Genomic DNA, 18,865 nt, shown 5'->3' on the forward strand with positions numbered 1-18,865 from the left:
GTTAAACTATAGACTCTGATTCACTATACCTGGGGTGGAAATGCAAGTTCTTAGCAGGGGGATGAACCCGAACAAACCAGCTCAAACCCCTGCCCTAAACCTTTGAAGTCTCCTGAGTAATTAAGATACCTTTATTGTACAAATGAATGAGGGCTGGCCAGGACAAAGAGACCACCCTGATGCCAGCTGATCTCAGAAGGCTGGGCATGATTTCCGTTAATGTTAAGAATAGCCAGTGGTTAATTTTCTACTCTATTTCCTCCTTAAAAACTCATTGTAACTGCCCCACGTTGGGCCCTCCTGTTTTTTTCTGAAACAGTGAGGTCTCCCTGTATGCATACAGGTTAACTACTCCAATAAACCCTGTGTACTTTAATTTTTCTGTGCTTTATCTTTAACAACTCTATGACAAAATTTCTGTGTTTGTGTGTTTGTGGAAATACTGTTTTAAAAATACATACACAATTTTCCTGTATGTTCTGGAAAACACCAGAAGAAAACTGTAAGAATGCACACTAACTGTGGTCATTTGTTGGCGGCAACATACTGGGGAATGTCACATTAGGTTTTATAATTTATATTTCTTGCTTTTTATTGCATCAGTTATGAATTGCTTTTATAATCAGAAAAAAAGAGATATAAGAAAAATACTTTACAAAACTGTTTTTACAAAGAAAAGAAAACAAGGTTTACAAATTAAGCCAGACAGATTGAAGAGATGCCAGAGTTTTCTCCTCCAGGTGGTATGGGAGGGTCTTCTTTCCGGAAAACTTTTGCCACAGGCTTTTTCCAGGAGGCTCCATCAACAGCAAATCTGCCAACCTCCTAGCCACCAGTCCTGGAAACCAACTCCTCAGGCAATCCAGGAGACCCGCGCTGTGGGCAAAGAGAGATGATTGAGAAGAAGCACAGATTTTCCAAAGCTGTAATCTTTACTGGGGAGTCCTGGTGGCGCAGTGGTTAAGAGCTTGGCTGCTAATCATAAGGTTGGTAGTTTGAATCCACCAGTCGCTCCCTGGAAACCCTATGGGGCAGCTCTACTCTGTCCTACAGGTTCACAGTGAGTGGGCTTGAGGTCAGTAAGTTTTTGTTTTTGTTTTTAGTCTTTACTGGAGCAGATCTCCAGGTTTTTCTCCCACAGAGACTTCAGTGGGTGCAAACCACCTATCTTTTGGTCAGCAGCTGAGTGTTTTAACCACTGCACCACCTTGGCTCCTAATAATGACAAATACCTGTTGCCATCAAGTCGATACCAACTCATATTGACCCTAAAGGACAGAGTAGAACGGCCCCATAGGGTTTCCAAAGAGCTGTTGGTGGATTCGAACTGCAGACCCGCTGGTTAGCGGTCAAGCTCTTAACCACTACACCACCAGGACTCTAATAAGGACAAATAAATGAATTGAAAATAAGAGGTGTTCATTCTCTCTGTTCAAACTAAGGGAAGTGGCTCTCCTTTCTAACTGGAAATTATTTCTGTCTCTTTGAAAAGTATGTAAATCAAGGCTGTTTCCCTCAAGGACCTGGGAATAATATCACTTTGAAATGTAATCATCAAGGAAGGTCATGCCCCAGCTTCTGGTTTCCTGGAAGGAGATAAGCAAAACTTTAGGCATCCTACCATAAAGATACTAGAAAAGTAGAGGTTTTTTTTGGAAAACATGAATGTAATGGGGTTGTATCTACTTCGCTATAAAGGGTCAGATTTCTTTACGTGTTTGCAGCCTCTTTAGTGTATTGCCTGTGATATATCACATTCTGGTTTAATGCTTATTCAATAATAAAACTTTTCCTTCTTTTTTGTGGGGAGGTTTTCTGGGATGGGAGAAGATAGTACCTTTGTATTTCCCCAGCACCTCTCCCTCCCCAAATTTTTAGCTTTGAGTGGGCAGTTGACTGGTGGGGCAATTTATTCTTGGGTCATATTCAGCCATCAAAAAAGAAAAAAAAAAAAGGAGCAAAGCGTTTGAAGTATTTTGATTGTTGTTGTCCTATTGAATCTAAAACCAAAAAAGAATTGGGGAGAAGGGAAAGGAAGGGAAGGTAGAAGATGCCAGAACTCTGCCATGTTCACATTTTTTCTTTTCCCCCAAGGCATACTATAATAAAAAATAGATAAGCTGCAAGGTGTCGGTGCTGTTTGGAGATGGGTTTGGTTTCTTTGCTGCACCGCTGGAGATCTATCTTCTTGACACTCCTCTCTTCCACCCCAGCTCCTGGAGTTCTTTCAGATCACTTCCCAGCAGGTCAGCGACGACGACTGTGCCTGCCTTGGTTGTGATCATCACTCTGCTCTGATTTGGAGCACCTGCTGTCCATCAAACCCTGCTCTGGGTTTCAGGATTTGCTATCTCTAGGAGCCCTGATGACCCAAATGGCTAAGCACTTAGCTACCAGCTGAAAGGTCAGGGATTCAAACCCACCCAAAAGCTACGTCGGGGAAAAGACCCGGTGATCACTCCCTTAGAGATTACCAAAAAATCTTATGGCATTTCCGCCCTGTCATACAGGGTCACTGTGGGTCAGGATCAACTTGACAGCATACAACAACAACAACAAAGTACTCACATCCATTTTCGAAAAGGTTTTCCAGACCTGTAACCCTCTGGACTTCACTGACAACCAGATTCTGGGCGTGACCAGCTGCTTTTGAGAAGGGTTTCATGGCCTCACTATGAAAGGAACAAACTAGAGAGGCCATTGCCTCCTCCGTCCTCCTCCCTGAGAGAACAGAACACATGAAAAAGGAGTTCACTTCTCAGTTCTTCAGTGCTTCAGGAAATGCAGAGAAAAAAATCTAGTATTCTCAATGGGAAAATGGCACCAAGTTTCATCGGCATTTTTTGCAGGGGACAACTTCAATGGAGGGATACCCACACTTAGCTGTGGCTCCTGCTCTGCTGGAAACCACTTCCCTACAACTCCCACCCACCAAATCCAACAACCCCTCAGTGCTCTAGCAACAGGGAACAGGGGATAGGAATGTCTCTTGAGGTGGCCCAACAAATAAAAGAGACACTAGTCCTCTTTTCAAGTGACCTACAACTTTCAGACTCAGGGTACTTACAGTTCTGATTTTTTTTCTTAATTAAAAAAAAGAGTAGATTACAATGTCTCTTCCTCTCCCTCTCCCTCACTTCTGCTCTCCTTGCCTTTTCTGTTTCTTGTTATTTCATAATTTTTATCTACCCTTCTACAAGAGCCAAAATTAGAGATTTAATAGTCTGACATCTCTGGTCATTAAAGTTATAGCGTGAGAAAGAGGAGAACAGAGCATGTTCACTCCTCAGCCCTCATCACACCCTGGACCATGAGGACCAGCCCTCCAGATGTGAGCACCCCCAGTACCAGGGCCAAGAAGTCATTTAGGCTGATGACTTTTTATCCTTCTTAATGGACACAAGAGGTCAGGATTGGAACTGATCCTCCTCTATATAAAGAGAAGCCTGTGCCATCAGGAAAGCCTGGGCAAACGGTGGGCTGGAGGCATCCCAGGGCACCAGGCCCAATCAGGTTAATGCTTCTCTGGGCTGGAGAGGAAGCACAGATGGAGGGAAAATGTGTCTGGGCTCTGGATTTTGTACTGGTTTTTGAGAACTCTGCTGGAGCTAAACAACCAGCAGTTTCAGTTTTGTTCAGTTGTATTTTGCTTTACTAATCAACTGTATGCTGCTTGTCATCAGCCATTAGATGATAACACAATGATTTTATTCATGTCACAAAAGGTGGTACTAAAGAGAGAAATTGATAGCAGGTATCTTGCTTTGATTTTGGGGTTTTCTTACCCAGGAAGCCTAATGTGTGCTTTGAGGAAATCCTTGATCAAAATTAATCAGCCAGCAGCTTTTCTTTCATCTAAAGTTGTGAATCCTTTCTTTCCTGTTTGAAGCCAGGCTTACTAAATCTGAATTTTTAAAGATACAGCTGGTGGAGGGCCAGAGACCACCTTGTGACCTGCTTTCAGCTGATCTCAGCAAAGAGGGAGGGCAGGGCTCACTCAATCATGTTAAGATTAGCCAATGGTTGGTCTTCTATATTCCTCCCTCCTCTTCTCTGTATAAGCCTCATTCTACCTAGCTTCTTGAAAACATTTGTTTCTTCTGGAATCAAAATGGTCTCCCTATGTGCATATAGAATAACTGCTCAGAATAAACTTTATGTTCAAATTTCATTGAGTTTTGACTATTTTTAGCAGTGGTATCAGCCTATGATGGAGAAATGCAGCTGGTTTGCATCAGTGGCAGAGCCTCTGGGGAGAGGTGGGAGTCCTCTTTAAAGTATGACTGCTTCTGTATGGAGAACTCCCTTTCTTTGGCCTTGATCCACAGATATATGAAGCCACTTCTTTCCAATTGTGAGATATTGATAATCACCAAAAATGAAGTGTGTCTTTTAAGTAAAGCCCAGTATCTAAGACTCTAGGACCCTTTGGAAATACTGGTGGGGGGACAGGGTAAAAAAGCATTTGGCCTTTAAGCTAAGTTTCAAGTCTAGTAATCTTTTACTGTTGTGGATCAGGCCCCATTTCTCAAATTTACCTTATGTCCCAAATTTGCTTTATAAATTAATTGGGGGTATTGTCAAAAAAATGGATTCCTATGCCCCTATTTTGGTGATAGGTTCTCTTAGGTCTGCAGAGGAGTGGGGATATTGTCCTTCTAGATGACTGATCTGACTACAAATTTGGGAAATGCATTTTAGGGATCAGATTTATTGGTGAATCTAGAGATGAAAGAGAAGCAAAGAGGTAAAAGTTACGGGAAGGTTCAGATTTCACTCCAGCATAAAAAGGAACTTTCTAACAATCTGAGCTCCTGAGGAGAGCAGCTCACCAGCCAAGTCAGAGTTCAGTCTGAAGCTGGAGGATCACCTGTCGCTGAGGGGACGGAACCTGCAGCAGGTAAGGGCTGCATAGATAGCATGTGTCTTAGGCTGCGTTCTCTAGAAAAGCAAAAGTAGTAAAGTGTATAAATATATATAGGGAGAGATTTATATCAAGGAAACAGCTCAAGTGATTGTATGGGTTGGAACGTCCCAAGTCCTTGGATCAGAATAGAGGCCTTTCCCAATTCACGGAGGTGCAGAAGCTGGTAAACCCAAGATCGGCAGGTTGCGGAGCAGAACTCTTGCTCGCAGGCCATGAAGATTGATGAATCCCAAGCTGGACAGGTAAGATGCTAGCTCAAGTACCAAGAACCAGAGGCAGACAAGAGACAGCTGCTGGATCCAGAACAAGCCAATGACCTTGGCAAGGTAAGCAGGAAGTTAGTAGGTGGCAGAAGGTGGAGAGATGAAGGCTGAGGGGGCAGTGAGCTGCCACAGGCCCCACCCCCACTGGTACCACTCAGTAGATTCCATCATGGGGGTGATCACAAATCAAATTTCAACAGGGAAGGGATCACATTATACAACTGCCAAAACACTGAGAATCATGGCCTAGCCAAATTGACACACAATCTTAACCATCAGAGGATGTAAGCTCCCTTCTCAGCTTGTAGGCCTAAGATTTCAGAATTACAAAGTTGAAATTTTATTGATCATATCCCAAGCAGGCATGACTACCTGTACCATACAAATAAGAAGATTAAGACTCAGAGACATTAAGCACATGCCCAAGTTCACGCAGCTGACAGGCAGCAGAACCACTAATCCAGGCCAACGCTGAGAGCAAACAACAAACCAGTATTTAAATAATGATGTCTAAAGTCAGTATAAGGAGCCCTGATGGTCCAACAGTGAACCACTTAGCTGTTAACTGAAAGGTCAGTGGTTTGAACCCACCTAGCTGCTTAGTGGGAGAAAGACCTAGCAACCTGCTCCCATAAGACTACAACCTAGAAAACAGTGTGGGAGTATTCTACTCTGTCACATGGGGTTGCTACAAGTTGAAAATTGACCCAACAGTACCCAACAACAACAAAGTCAGGATACCAGTATCCCTGAAAAAGATTCAGGGAGACAGGCCTGTGAATGACAAACAGGAAGGAATAACAGCAATTCCTCTTGAGATTTGTTTGGCCTTTGGCACAGGTCTGCTCTCTGCAGGGAGCATCTTCCTGTTTGATCTGACACCATCGTTGCCAGGAGAGAGGGTCACATCTGAAGCTGCACCGGTTTTGAGCTCCCTCAGTGGGATCAGGAAGACTCACTCCCTGCCACACCCACATTTGCCTGGGCCGGAGCTGGGGCTGGGGCTGGAGTGGGAGCAGAATGTCCAGAAACTTCCATTTGAATGCAGAAATGCTTAATCCCTGAGTGAGAAAATGAGCCTGCCATGAAAAAAGCAGAAACCTTCTGTCCCTGGTTCTAGGCAGAAAAACTGGCTGTGCCTACAGCTATGTGGCTCCTGAGGACATATTTGAGGAATTACGGCCAAAGAAACAGGGACACAAATGAGGAAGTGGGGTGCTCTTTTTCATCCTTGGTTTCTGGCAGTTCGGCCCTGGACCATCGTTGTTGTTATTGTTATGTCACACAGAGAAGACAAGGAGAAAGAAAAAAAGAAAAAGCCAGGTAAAACAAAACTAAGCATGAGACAGATTTTGTTAAATCTCATAAAGGGGAACTTCAGAGAACTGTTGTAGCACTGACACTGTGTTAACAATGTACACAGCATTCCAATTTTGATGACTGGTGATTTCATTCAAATGAGGGCAAGAAAAAAATTAAAAAAAAAAAAATCCCAGTCAACATTTATTGAGCTTTTATCACATGACATGAGTGCTGCAAATAGTTAAGCACTCGGCTAGTGGTTGGTGGTTCAGAAGGTTGGTGGTTCAGAAGAAAGGCCTGGCATGGCCATCGAAAACCCCATGAGGCTCAGTTCTACTCTAACACACGTGTCTGCCATGAGTGGGAACGGACTCAACAGTACCTGGTTTGGTTTTGGTCTTAATCAGGTGACAAGCACTCTGCTAAGGCACTTGCCATGTGTTGATTCATGTTAGCATCTTGAAGATCCTAGGAGGTGGGTATTCTTATCTTTATGCTCATTTTACAGATAAGAAAACAGATACGCAAAGACATTTCAGTCACTTGGCCAATGTCACCATTTAGTAACAGGTAGAGCTGGGATTCAAGCTCAGGCAGTCTCGCTCAGAGCTCATGCTATTCTAGATTGCAGAAGTGTGCCTACAAATCAACAGAAGCAGCTAATGTTCAAGGAGGGTTTTGCAACTGGCCCTAAAGTCACACAACAACTAATGAGGGAAAAATCGTGACTAAAACTCTCATCTCCTGGGTCAGGTCCCACGATCTTCTCCCAGCCTGAAAACAGCATCCTGGATGCAAGCTTCAGACAGACTCCTGAAGTTCCAATGCTCATCGGCAAGTCTGGACATTATAGATTTGCCCCTCTGGCATGTCATGAAACCCCTGTATTTGGAGAAACTTCCCGAATAAACTCTTAGAAAAGATGGTCACAGAGATTCAACTAAGCAACATTCACTGTGAATACACAGTGTGACAGGCCCTCACTGTGCCAGTGGCTTTCATAGCTTACGAAATCCTCACAGCCAACCTGGAAAATGGGTATATTTATTTCCATATTAGCAGATAGTAAGTCACAGAGCTGGTTAACAGCAGAGAAGGAGTAAAAAGCTAATCTCCTGACTCTTGTCCCAGGCCTCTCCACATCTCAGTTTACCTCCTCAAATGGAAGAGAATGTTCTTGAAACAACAAAAAGGCTAAAACCATTCAAACTTGAACTTTAGCTACTTTGACTTTAATAGAATGCTGGTAAGATTTCTCTAAATGTCTTAGCTTTTAATAATTACTTAAATGGACCTCATAAACCAGGTAAGCCTGACTCTACTGCAGTGACCTGTTTTACTTTTCCTCATATAATTTTACTGATACCTGCAATCACCTTTTATAAAAGTAATATCCTCTTAAGGAAATAGAGTGGGCTTCTCTGAGGTTTTGCCTTCATGTTATCTTCTCACAGGCTGTAATCGTCCTAAAACACATAGTCGGGGTCAAACAAGTGGTTCCAAGCCTTTCTAAAAATAGAACAGATAGTTTTTCCAAATAAAAGAGCAGCCTCTTAGGGGGTGGGGAGGGAGAGAGAAAGAAGAAGAGGGAGTGGAAGGAGAAATGAGGAGAAGAAGATGAAGGAGTGAGAGAAGGGGAGGAAGAGAAGAAGAATGCGAAGGCGGAGAGAAAAGCTGCATCACACAGGAAGCCATATGATCATTGTTGCAACTACTCAACTTTGCCCTTGTAGCAGAAAAACAGCCACAGACAATATATGTAGTAGGAATGAACTGAGCCAGCCCCTGACACAGACTCTTGGTACTTACTAAATTTTCATGGAGCCATTCAGTGAGGATCTGAAATCAACACCACCAGGAAGATTACGGCACCAAGACAACATAAAACTGGGTCTGTTTTCAGAAGAAGTGGACTTGAGCTGGAACCCAACTATGCATGTAGAATGGCAAGGGATTCACTCGATAGAGACTTAAGAACACAGAGATGCCATCTTTTAGAACACCCTCACCTATACACCTTGGCATTCTGGTACAGTCCATCAGTGAAAGAAAGTCCCTGCCATTACATAAACAGTTCTAATATTTTTAGTAGTAGAGTCTTACTCTTAATAGCAACTCACCAATTCAGTCATAACTTGTGGTTTCCACAAGTTGTTTGAACTGGTTAATTAATTTGGTTATTCCATTAGCTCCATTTCTAACTTCAGTGGGAATGGAGCACTAAAAGTCATTGCTGGGAGGAATTGGTCAAATAACTAACAATCAGTCATTCATTCTACATGCTCTCCTAATTTACACACCACTTCTTGTTCCTTCTCACAGCATCCCATATCAAGACCCAACTCAATCCTTTGCTTCCCTACTGAGATGCTTTCATGAATGATAACTCTGAAATAAAGATGTGAGGGAAGAAATTCAGCAATGAAAGTACAGCCTTCACTTCTTATTCATTAATTAATTAATTCAAAATTGGATAAATAAATCCTTCAGTTCATAAAAGCCCTAGAGCATTTGTTGGTATAGGGAATTGACTGATAGTTTTTTTTGGGGGGGGGGACAAAAGACTTTGAATGTTTCCCCAAATTTTATTTCTTAACGTGAAAAGAACCTTTTTGCCATAAAAAACATTTACATCTATAGTCTTTTCTGAGAACTGAGCCATACTAGGATAATTCAAGAAAGGGGGGACAAGCAACAGAAATGATTCCATTAGTAGCAGACTCAGCAGATATGCCTAGCTAAGCAATCTTAGCTAGAGCTTAAGCTATCTACCAATTCAGTTCCCTTGACTGAACTCAGCAGCCTAGATTCTCATACTTCCCTTGACCACATGAATTGAAAATGTGTATCTCATTCAGGAGGCTTTGAAGAGATGGCCAAATGCTATGAGGAATCTGGAGTGGTTGCTTATCTCCTATGCTACCATGAGGTAGTGATAAGTTTATAGGAGGCCACAGTAGAGTCACTAACCTTGACAATGGCTTTGCTCATGAAAATGCTGGCCTTGTCTCTGTCTGACTTACATCCCCTCCCTCAGGGAGAAGTCATAGCACAGGTCTTTAATTTTTCTCAGAACGGACTTGTAGTGAACTGCATGGAATTTGCATGTATTCAGCACCCAAGATGGACTTTGTAAGGAAATGCATGGAATTTTTATTCAGCACACATAGCTCAGTCAGGCAAGAGAAGATGAGAGAGCAAGTGTTTGTTAAGATTTAAGGTAAACCTTCCTGTTTAGGAATGCAGGCTCTTTTATCTAGTCAGACACGATGATTAAAAGGATTAAAAAAAAAAAAAAACCAAACCCACTGCCATCGAGTTGATTCCGACTCATAGCAACCCTACAGGACAGAGTAGAACTGCCCCATAGAGTTTCCAAGGAGCCCCCGGCGGATTTGAACTGCTGACCTCTTGGTTAGCAGCTGTAGCACTTAACCACTACGCCACCAGGGTTTCCGATTAAAAGGATAGGGAGATAAAATGTGATGTTTAAAACTTTTAAGCTGAGCTGCAAGTGACATGAAGATGGAAGAGACTTGTTAATGGAACAATGCTTGGTCACATCTTGTTAAATGGGTTAAGAACTGCTCAGATGAACCTAATACTCAAATCAAGGTGGCAAAAATGGGCATAAATGTTCTTTCCCCCTCCTAAAATCTTTGGCCTGGCAAATTCCTGGAGCCCTGGTGGTACAGTGGTTAAGAGCTTGGCAAAAGGTCAGCAGTTTGAATCCACCCACTGCTCCTTGGAAACCCTGTGGGGCAGTTCTACTCTGTTCTATGGGGTCCTATGAATCGAAATCGACTCAATGGCAATGGGTTTGGTTTTTTGGTTTTTGGCAAATTTCTAATCATGTATAAAGGCCAGCTCAAATACCACTACGTTGCGTAATCATTCTTTCCCACTTTCAGGAGGAATTAGTTGACTCTCTGACTCGCTTAGTCCCAACAGCAACTTGCAAAAATCTTTATTATGGTCATTATGCACTTATGACAACAAATTGCAATTTTGCTGCTTCTGTACCTGCCCCTTCCGTACGCAACCTCAAGGACAAGGGCTACATCTCTGCACTTAGCACAACAATAAGCTAAACCATGTTTTAACAGTTCTATTGTAAAAGCAATACATACACATGGGGAAAAAAATTCAAAATAACACAAGCAAATATAAAAGAAATGGTTAAAAATGTCCTCCCTACCATCTAGGTCAGGGGCCAGGAAGCTTTTTCTGTAAGGGGCCATATAGAAAATCTTTTAGTCTTTGCGGGCCATGTGATCGCTGTTAGAACTTCTCAACTCTGCTTTTGTAGCAGAAAAACAGCCACAGACAATACATAAAAACAAATGAGCATAATTGTGCATAAATAAAACTTTATTTTTCTCGTAAAAAGACCAGGCTTAATGGTCTGACTGAGACTGGAGGGACCCTGGAGGTCATTGTCCCCAGACCCTTTGTTAGCCCAAGATTGGAACCATTCCCGAAGCCAACTCTCCAGACAGGGATTGGACTGGACTATAAGATAATGACGCTGGTGAGGAGTGAGTTTCTTGGCTCAAGTAGACACCTGAGACTATGCGGGCAGCTCCTGTCTGGAGGCGAAATGAGAAGGAAGAGGGGGACAGGAGCTGGTTGAATGGACATGGGAATACAGGGTGGAGAGGAGGAGTGTGCTAACTCATTAGGAGGAGAGCAGCTAGTACATAGCAAGGTGTGTATAACTTTTTGTATGAGAGACTTATTTGTAAACGTTCACTTAAAGCACAATAAATAAATTAAAAAAACAAGAAACTTTATGAAAACAGGTGGTAGAGCAGATTCGGCCTGTGGGCCATAGTGTGAGCATCCCTGATCTAGATCACCAGTCTCACTTCTCAAATGAACAACTGTTAATAGTTCATTATAACAATTATTTGTTAATTAAGTAACATTTAATTAGCTGTTAATAAAACCAAAATGTAGCTTTTACAGACAGCAAACAAAAACAAAAACAAAAAACACAATGTTCAGCTTGTCCTAGTTTCTTCAAAGAGCGCAAATGCCTAAAATACATAAACGAAAGAACTAAAACTTGGCTTGGGTGTTTGCCATCTACCTTTTTTTAAGTGGTTGGAGAGTCAAAAAAGCAAACGCATTTAAGCCACCGGCTTTACCACAGCCACAACTCAGCATGGGCTGTAAAACACAGCTTTTACCAGAAATGAAATTGCCAATTCTAGTTTGGTGCCCATATTAACCAAATCACAGCGTGAACTCTAATAGAAGGACCTTGGGCTCATGTGGTCCAAACTAGAAATCTAGCCACTAGGGTGAATCTGGTTTCAAAGGTAAAAAGCATTCTGAGTTTAAAATAAATAAATAAATAAAGTTGGAAATACCCTTTGTCAAGTCAGGAGTACAGGCACGTGCCTCTAAAAGAACTGGTGGTTACTGGTTCCCCCTGTGCTTTGCAATCGGGTGCACATATCATGAGTCCTTCAGCTGGAGGACATGGCATCTGTGAATAAAACATACCGAACTTATACCAAATTTGAGAGAGGGTTGTAAGGACATTAGAAACGATTCTAGTGAATGGAAGATGAAGTCCTACTCTGGTAATTTTAAAAAACTTTGTTGAATTACAAGTTCTCCATTGTTGCTCTCTCCTTTCGTTGTCTTCAGAACTTTTTTCTGATTCTCTTTTTAGGGCTCTGTGCCTCCATGTTTCTGACTCAGCTTCTCTCTCTCCCTCTCTCTCCTTTACTCCTTTTGTCTTTCTCCATCTCTCTCTTTTGTTCTCTCTCTTCTTCTCTCCTTTTGTCCTAAAGGTTTTCTCTCACTCAAGTGACTCAATCAGTGAACTTCTTTTCCATGGCCTCACCAGACCATTTAATGTCTCACCTTCATGAGTGAGGTAGAACATGAGGGCGTGACTTACTATGTATACATATATAGATGGGTGGATGGATGGATGGGTGGGTGGGTGGATGGATGGGTGGGTGGGTGGATGGATGGGTGGGTGGGTGGATGGATGGGTGGGTGGGTGGAAGGATGGGTGGGTGGATGGATGCATGGATGGGTGGGTGGATGCATGGATGGATGCATGGATGGATGGATGCATGGATGGATGGATAGATGAACATCAAGATCGAGCTAAAGGTTAAGATTTAACTTGATATATATACACTCCATTTGTTGGAACTATGGGTCAGGAGAACATAGACGAACCGTACATGTCTTGTCAGTACAGTTACCTCCAAATCTGCTTCTTCTCTAATTAAAAAAAAATAATAATCTGATGAAAAAAGGCCTGGAAAATCTGCTAGTGCACATTCAGAAGAAAAAACATAAGTGATATTCTTGTCACTTTGTCATCAAAACTAACTATCAATGCTAGTCGCTAGAGGGCTTTGTGAAATTCAGTTGCCTAGAATTATGTTCAATAATGCTAAGTTTCCAAGCTATTTTTTCTTAGTTTTCAAATATTTTTTTAAAAGTAACACAAACATTACATGTTTGCAGAAGAAACATTAGAAAATACATCCAATTTCAATGACAGTTGTATATAATTAAAATACTCGGTCATAATTACTGGTAACATTTCAGTCCTACTCTTCCAGACATTCTCAGCTGTATAATATTCTATCGCATTCATGTACAAAATCAGGGGCTTTATTTGCTCTTGTGAACCAAGGAAAGACCAAATATAAAGCAAATATTTACTCTCAGCAAATAGTTATAAGTGCTGTAAGAGATATAGATATTTAAGGAAAAAATACCTAAAGACAAGAAAGAGTTTCAGCTCTCAAAGAGATGGAAATGGAAAATGAAGAGAACATAATTACAAAAAAAGGGTAGGAATATCACAAGCAACATATTATACACATTCACTAAGTGGATATTAGACATTATGCTTATTATCATGATTGTTGTCATTAATACAATGATGACAATAATAACTAACAATAATAATACAAGAGCTAACATTTACTGAGTGCTTACTATGTGTCAGGCATTGTTCTAAGTGCTACTTATCTTAGCACTTAACTCTCATAACAAATCTTTAAGCTTGTATCTTTTACAGATGCGGAAACTAAGGCATGGAGTCACAAAATTATTTCCGTGAAGGCACAGAGTTAGTGAATGTTAAGGCAGGATTTTAAATCCAAGGAGTCTGTTTCCAGAGTCTTCGCCACTGATCATTATTTAAAAAATAGGCATCCTTTTATCCACAGAACACTCGTCTTACTCTTCTTTACGTGGACAACCAGGAAAAGTGGTTCCCTTAAACTCATTCTCATTACAGGATCCACAAAGCAAAGTGTTTATTTCAATAGCAGAAAGATGGCCTCCTAGGGAAATGCATTATCTTTCCTCTTTCTCAAGAGCTGGAGTGCCATCCTATATGTAAGTCATCATCTCTCCACCAGCCTGCTTCAGAGGATCTTATGTTGGTGTATTTAAAGATTCCTCTGAGAAGCGATCGAAAGCTTGGAATCGTTCCAGACGGGGGTGAAGGCATTTTCATATACACACATTTTGGAGGCAATGTCAGAAGATTCATATACCCAGAAGCCCCTCCAAGAATCATCTAAGGAAATATTTTTCCAACTTTAGTGTTCGTAAGATTCCTCTGGGAAACTGATAAAACTTGAATATTTCTGCCCATCTCTCCTACCAACTCCAACAAAACAGTAATTCTAGAGTCTAAATTTACCTAAAATACCTGAGGCTATTCAAATGAAGAGGCACGTGGACCATACTTAGATGCTGTTTTAGTATTCTCTGAAAGAGCTCATGGCTGCCCAGTTAAAAGTCCCTTCAGCCACTCAGCAAAATGCAGGGCAAGGCTTGGTGACAGCATTTCCAAGTCAGAGTGACCAACGCTAGAACTTCCATAAATAGCCTTTTCTCCTTTACTGATTCTCATCAAGAGTGTGGTGGGAAGTGAAGACCTTTTAATTTCCAAATGAGCAAGCCCTTGATCGAATGGGCCATGAGTTTGGGTTCCCACATCCCTGCTTCTCTGGTTAGGGAAGATGACCAAAGCCATCAAACATTTGGCTCCAGGACACAAGATGATTCAGTTAATAATATTATTGTCTTAGTAAACAAACAAACAAACAAAAAACCCAAACCCATAGCCATCGAGTCGATTCTGATTCATAGCGACCCTATAGGACAGAGTAGAACTACCCCATATGGTTTCCAAGGAGCGCTTGGTGAATTCGAACTGCCAGCCTCTTTGGTTAGCAGCTGTAGCTCTTAACCACTATACCACCAGGGTTTCCTTAGTAGCACTCTCTTAAAATTAGTGTGCAAGTTGCCCTCGCTGTCCCCCTAGCATCAGTAGCCAGTAGGGAGAAATCAAATGCCAGCTCCCACCCATCCTCCTTGGATAACAAGATGGGGTTAATATGCATTACTAACACCACGGAAGCCACTCATAAGGATGATAGATATCATGAAATGGAATCATAAGGGTGGACGGAGGTCAGGAAATGACCCACGAACAGGGTGACATGAAAAGGAGTATACTTAGATGTCTCTGCTCATGGTAAGAGTTTTCCTTACTACCACTCTGAACTGACTTATGAAATCTTTCATTAAGGAACTTCAAATTTTGGACTCAGACTTTCTGGAGCCATGTAGGTAGATGAACCCCTAAAACTATTGCCCTGAAATAATCTTTAAACCTTAAACCAGGAATATTCCCTGAAGTCTTCTTAAAATCAAATAATAGTTTAGCTTAAGGAGTAAAAAGTGTCTGCCATGAGCATCATACTCTTTTAAGAACTATCTATATGGGATCAAATTAACAACAGCAGCTTGAAAGATTAGACAGGAAACTTTGGGGACAGTGAGCTCATGCTAACGGGGGAGGAACAACCCAGAAAAGGAGGGTGAGAATGGCTGCACAACTTGAAGAATGTAATCAATGCCACTGAACTGTACATGTGGAAACTGCTGAATTGGTGTATGTTCTGCTATGTATATTCTCAGCAACAATAACAAAATGAATAAAATTAAAAAAGAAAAACTTCAAATTAAAACTATACAGGGGGCAATGTGATCCAATAGAAAGAGCCTTGGAGCCAAGCTCAGAGCAGAATTCTATTCCCAGGTATGCCACTTTTAGCTAGGTAATTGGGGGCAAATTTCTTAACCCTGAGTCTCGGTTTCCACAGATTTAGAACGAGGATAATAATCTACTTCAAAGGGTTTTTGTGAGGATTAACTTAAAAAATGTTGAGCTATTTGACAGTGTTCTTTAGAGTATTGCTCAAAAGATGTGGTGATTTTTTATCATTGTTGTTAAAGGTAGCTTCTGTTATGATGTGGATGGCAGACCTGGCTATAGCAGAGTTGCTCTCCTGCTCAGCAAACTCCCCTTTGATCCTTCTCCAACTCCCAGCCCCCATCAACTATAAGAAGAGCAAAAGGAGCAAATAATGACTCAATTATAATTGTGTCAGCATATAAAATATAATTGCCATCAATAGGCAATAAATGGGTTGCATAGTGCTACCAACACCTATTATCTCCAGCTTGTTATCCAGGGAGGGTGGGTAGGAGCTGGCATTTGATTTCTCTCTGGTAGCTACTGACCCTAGAGAGACAGCAAGGGCAACTTGCACACTCTTTTTAAGATAACGCTACTAAGACATGTCCAACAGATAATCAGGTAAGCATACTGTGCTGTGAGCCAAAGGTTTGATGGTAGACAGCATGGACAAGTTTCTCATTACAAGTTCTCTAGGTTGACTCTGGCAAGCTGTAACAACCGTCCTTGTGAGTGGTCCTCCTGATGTTTAGGCTCCCCTGACTAGACTAGATTTCACCTGCGGAAGACTATAAGGGAACAAGGAAACTCTACTGCCTTTCCTCTCCCGATCTCCTGCTGCAATAACACCAGCTGCCAATGAGCTCATCATGGATGTGCATTAGAGACACGACACGTATGCTGGATGTGTGGCGGCTGGGCATCTCACTTGCAGTAAGTCTTATCATACCCTTTAAAGTCACTTTCTAAGGCTTAATGATGACATAAGAAGCCCTGGTGGTGCAGTGGTTAAAGCGCTTGGCCGCTAATCAAAACACTGGTACTTCGAATTCACTAGCCACTCCGTGGGAGAAAGATGTGGCAGTCTGCTTCCGTCAAGATTTACAGCCTTGGAAACCCTATGGGGCAGTTCTACTCTGTCCTATAGGATTGCCACAAGTCAGAATTGACTTGATAGCAGTGAGTTTAAAAATGACACATATGTCACCCTGGACTAAGTTACTTGCTCTGAAGCCCAGCACAAATAACCGGCACAGGTGGGCCTGAAAGTCAGGAATCAATGTCCCATCTGCACACATGTTCTCCCCAGTGGTGGTACCTTATGGACTAGAACACAGGCTTCAGCCAAGACGTACACTGTGAATGCAGCTGTGTCTCTGTCCCCAGCACATGATGAACAAAGGCTGAGCAGGTCCAGAAGCCCGTGGAATGCTGGGTCAGAAAGCTGTGCCTTTGCTGCATCCTAGGTTTTCGTCTCTCTTCTTCCAGCATCTGGCTGTGTAAATCACACCGTTAAATCACCGATTCCCCAGTTTCATCTCCTGTGGAATGCAGATAATAAGGATATCTGTCTTTACTATGGTAAGAATGTAACAGCAGTAACGTGACAAAATTCTTCAAAAGTGAAGCATTTTGGAAAGTGAGAGGGCCCATTACTGATCCAAGGCGGTGTATTAACACCTGGGAGATCTGTAGAAAGAGCGAAATGGTATCTTTTATGTACATGTAAACATTCATGTAGGTTTTCCCACAGAGCACTCACGTCCTTTTGTCCTCTACCTTCATTTTACAATAGGCTCTGTTCTTTCACTGAAAACCTTGCACAGCAAGACACCACCTTTGTTTCTTGCCAACTGTTTGACTATTGCATCCATTGGATCTGAGCAGAATCTGCGCTCCTCAGGAGTGACCTTTACACACATGCACGGAGGAGGACCGCCGCTTCTCCTCACACTGGCCACACCTCTCCTCCGCCATCACCTCTGCCCACTGCAGGGATGGTGCTGTTTGCCAGAGTCCCCCCCAGAAGACACGATGCATTCTCCACACTGTCTAGAGACATAGGACCATAACTGAAATACACATGAAGACAGGTCATAGATTTTGCATGTAAATTTAGAGACATAAAATAAAATGGCAGTCTAGGAAGGTTGGCTGGGAATGTCTCCAATAGAGAGCTTACTGAATAAAAGACAGTCCCTTTTTTGAAATCTTCGTGTGAAAAACAAGTCCAAATCAAAAAAAAGTAACAATATTTAAGATTTGATTTAAATATACAAATAAGAGCAATCATATTTTTAAGTCATGACATCAATTTTCGATTTCTCATTGGACATGAGATATGCCCACAATCGTTCAAAGCTGATGTCATAGATTGTTGTTGTTGTTAGGTGCTGTCAAGTCAATTCCGACCCATAGTAGCCCCAGGGTAGAACTGTCCCATAGGATTTTCCTGGCTATAATCTTTAGAAAAGCATATCAGCTGGTCTTTCTTCCTTGGAGCCCTGGGTAGGTTTGAACCACCAACCTTTTGGTTAGCAGATGAGCACAATTTAGTGCTTAATCATTAACGTCACCAAGGCCCCTTTGTCACAGAATATAAATTCTTAATCTCTATCCTATCATCTTTGTGCTTGCCATTCCTTTACCTAACATATACTTATGGTCAGCTCAAGCCTCCCCATTTAAAGTTCTCCCTACTAGTCATGGTCCAATTTAAGCAGCACCCTTGCCACAAGCCTTCATAACTACCCCAGCCAAAAAGTTCTCATTTTACCTTTACTCTGGTAGCAGTTGTGCCACCAGATGACATTTATCTTCTACTACCTCATATGCATATGAATGTTCACAACCTTGTTGTACTACCACACACACATCCCTAGGTCAGTACCTGAAACATATTGGGCGCTCATCGAATATCTGTAGAATTAAATATTAACAAAGCAATTTGCACAATGGTCTTAACATTTGCCCTAGTGCATGGTTTGCACTCCTTAAATGTTAGCTATTGTCATTACAATAAAAAAAAATGAAAATACCCCATGTATTGTGTCCAATCCTAGGAAGGTTTTGAAGATCCTTGTGGGGGGAGGGGGTGGGTACTGACTCCTTCCCAGAGTCAATACTTAATCTATCTTTTCTATAAAGTGTCAGTAAACATCAAAAACACATTTAATTGCCAATCACATTTAATTGTCTAATCACAGATAGCATTCAGGAAATGTGTAGAAACAGAGTCATGATTTCTTTTATGTACATGTAGAAGTTTTTTTTTTTTTGAAGCAAAGGAGTGTATGTTTGTCAACACAAAGATGAGATCAAACAAACCTATTA

At 41.7% G+C, this 18,865-nt stretch overlaps 1 long non-coding RNA gene across 2 annotated transcripts; it reads right to left on the reverse strand.

The window, feature by feature from the left end:
• Positions 1-617: 617 nt before the first annotated feature.
• On the reverse strand, positions 618-18,535 carry LOC126059662 (uncharacterized). Of its 2 annotated transcripts, none has more exons than XR_007513469.1 (4): positions 16,888-18,535; positions 11,868-11,986; positions 2,569-2,721; positions 618-876 (listed from the first exon to the last, which is right to left on the reverse strand). It is a non-coding gene; the product is annotated as an uncharacterized LOC126059662 (long non-coding RNA). The 2 variants fall into 2 exon arrangements; XR_007513470.1 differs by having other exon boundaries at positions 16,851-18,535.
• Between the last annotated feature and the right edge of the window lie 330 nt (positions 18,536-18,865).

The sequence above is a fragment of the Elephas maximus genome, chromosome 16 (assembly GCF_024166365.1).
Source record: "Elephas maximus indicus isolate mEleMax1 chromosome 16, mEleMax1 primary haplotype, whole genome shotgun sequence".
NCBI classification, from domain to species: domain Eukaryota; kingdom Metazoa; phylum Chordata; class Mammalia; order Proboscidea; family Elephantidae; genus Elephas; species Elephas maximus.